Below are 3621 nucleotides of genomic sequence, written 5' to 3'. Positions count from 1 at the left end.
ACCAGACTGACACCATCACGAGGCGAGGCTGACACCAGACTGACACCATCATGATGTGAGGCTGACATCAGACTGACCCCATCACGAGGCGAGACTGACACCAGACTGACCCCATCACGAGGCGAGGCTGACACCAGACTGACACCATCATGATGTGAGGCTGACACCAGACTGACCCCATCACGAGGTGAGGCTGACACCAGACTGACCCCATCACGAGGCGAGGCTGACACCAGACTGACCCCATCTCGAGGCGAGGCTGACACCAGACTGACACCATCATGATGTGAGGCTGACACCAGACTGACCTCATCACGAGGCGAGGCTGACACCAGACTGACACCATCACGAGGCGAGGCTGACACCAGACTGACACCATCATGATGTGAGGCTGACACCATACTGACCCCATCACGAGGCGAGGGTGACACCAGACTGACCCTATCACGAGGCGAGGCTTACACCAGACTGACCCCATCACGAGGCGAGGCTGACACCAGACTGACCCCATCACGAGGAGAGGCTGACACCAGCCTGACACCATCATTATGTGAGGCTGACACCAGACTGACCCCATCACGTGTGAGGCTGACACCAGACTGACCCCATCACGAGGCGAGGCTGACACCAGACTGACCCCATCACGAGGCGAGGCTGACACCAGACTGACCCCATCACGAGGCGAGGCTGACACCAGACTGACACCATCATGATGTGAGGCTGACACCAGACTGACCTCATCACGAGGCGAGGCTGACACCAGACTGACCCCATCACGAGGCGAGGCTGACACCAGACTGACCCCATCATGAGGTGAGGCTGACACCAGACTGACACCATCATGATGTGAGGCTGACACCAGACTGACCCCATCACGAGGTGAGGCTGACACCAGACTGACACCATCACGAGGCGAGGCTGACACCAGACTGACACCATCACGAGGCAAGGCTGACGCCAGACTGACCCCATCGCGAGGCGAGGCTGACACCTGACTGACACCATCACGATGTGAGGCTGACACCAGACTGACCCCATCACGAGGCGAGGCTGACACCAGACTGACACCATCACGAGGCGATGCTGACACCAGACTTACCCCATCACTAGGCGAGGCTGACACCAGACTGACCCCATCACGAGGCGGGGCTGACACCAGACTGACCCCATCACGAGGCGAGGCTGACACCAGACTGACCCCATCACTAGGCGAGGCTGACACCAGACTGACCCCATCAAGATGCGAGGCTGACACCAGACTGACCCCATCACGAGGCGAGGCTGACACCAGACTGACCCCATCACGAGGCGAGACTGACACCGGACTGACCCCATCACGAGGTGAGGCTGACACCAGACTGACACCATCATGATGTGAGGCTGACACCAGACTGACCCCATCGCGAGGCGAGGCTGACACCAGACTGACACCATCATGATGTGAGGCTGACACCAGACTGACCCCATCACGAGGTGAGGCTGACACCAGACTGACCCCATCACGAGGCGAGGCTGACACCAGACTGACCCCATCTCGAGGCGAGGCTGACACCAGACTGACACCATCATGATGTGAGGCTGACACCAGACTGACCTCATCACGAGGCGAGGCTGACACCAGACTGACACCATCACGAGGCGAGGCTGACACCAGACTGACACCATCATGATGTGAGGCTGACACCATACTGACCCCATCACGAGGCGAGGGTGACACCAGACTGACCCTATCACGAGGCGAGGCTTACACCAGACTGACCCCATCACGAGGCGAGGCTGACACCAGACTGACCCCATCACGAGGAGAGGCTGACACCAGCCTGACACCATCATTATGTGAGGCTGACACCAGACTGACCCCATCACGTGTGAGGCTGACACCAGACTGACCCCATCACGAGGCGAGGCTGACACCAGACTGACCCCATCGCGAGGCGAGGCTGACACCAGACTGACCCCATCACGAGGCGAGGCTGACACCAGACTGACACCATCATGATGTGAGGCTGACACCAGACTGACCTCATCACGAGGCGAGGCTGACACCAGACTGACCCCATCACGAGGCGAGGCTGACACCAGACTGACCCCATCATGAGGTGAGGCTGACACCAGACTGACACCATCATGATGTGAGGCTGACACCAGACTGACCCCATCACGAGGTGAGGCTGACACCAGACTGACACCATCACGAGGCGAGGCTGACACCAGACTGACACCATCACGAGGCAAGGCTGACGCCAGACTGACCCCATCGCGAGGCGAGGCTGACACCTGACTGACACCATCACGATGTGAGGCTGACACCAGACTGACCCCATCACGAGGCGAGGCTGACACCAGACTGACACCATCACGAGGCGATGCTGACACCAGACTTACCCCATCACTAGGCGAGGCTGACACCAGACTGACCCCATCACGAGGCGGGGCTGACACCAGACTGACCCCATCACGAGGCGAGGCTGACACCAGACTGACCCCATCACTAGGCGAGGCTGACACCAGACTGACCCCATCAAGATGCGAGGCTGACACCAGACTGACCCCATCACGAGGCGAGGCTGACACCAGACTGACCCCATCACGAGGCGAGACTGACACCGGACTGACCCCATCACGAGGTGAGGCTGACACCAGACTGACACCATCATGATGTGAGGCTGACACCAGACTGACCCCATCGCGAGGCGAGGCTGACACCAGACTGACACCATCATGATGTGAGGCTGACACCAGACTGACCTCATCACGAGGCGAGGCTGAAACCAGACTGACCCCATCACGAGGTGAGGCTGACACCAGACTGACACCATCACGAGGCGATGCTGACACCAGACTGACCCCATCACTAGGCGTGGCTGACACCTGACTGACACCATCATGATGTGAGGCTGACACCAGACTGACCCCATCACGAGGAGAGACTGACACCAGACTGACCCCATCACGAGGCGAGACTGACACCAGACTGACCCCATCACGAGGCGAGACTGACACCAGACTGACACCATCACGAGGCGAGACTGACACCAGACTGACCCCCTCACGAGGCGAGGCTGACACCAGACTGACCCCATTACGAGGCGAGGCTGACACCAGACTGACCCCATTACGAGGCGGGGCTGACACCAGACTGACCCCATCACGAGGCGAGGCTGACACCAGACTGACACCATCAGGAGGCGAGGCTGACACCAGACTGACCCCATCACGAGGCGAGGCTGACACCAGACTGACCCCATCACGAGGCGAGGCTGACACCAGACTGACACCATCACGAGGCGAGGCTGACACCAGACTGACACCATCATGATGTGAGGCTGACATCAGACTGACCCCATCACGAGGCGAGACTGACACCAGACTGACACCATCATGATGTGAGGCTGACACCAGACTGACCCCATCACGAGGTGAGGCTGACACCAGACTGACCCCATCACGAGGCGAGGCTGACACCAGACTGACCCCATCATGAGGCGAGGCTGACACCAGACTGACCCCATCAAGATGCGAGGCTGACACCAGACTGACCCCATCACGAGGCGAGGCTGACACCAGACTGACCCCATCACGAGGCGAGACTGACACCGGACTGACCCCATCACGAGGTGA

Source organism: Staurois parvus, unplaced genomic scaffold, assembly GCF_062004578.1.
Source record: "Staurois parvus isolate SC_StPar_1 unplaced genomic scaffold, SC_StPar_1.0 ptg000045l, whole genome shotgun sequence".
NCBI lineage: Eukaryota > Metazoa > Chordata > Amphibia > Anura > Ranidae > Staurois > Staurois parvus.
The sequence above is the reverse complement of the archived record's forward strand: the minus strand, read 5'-3'. Positions refer to the sequence as shown.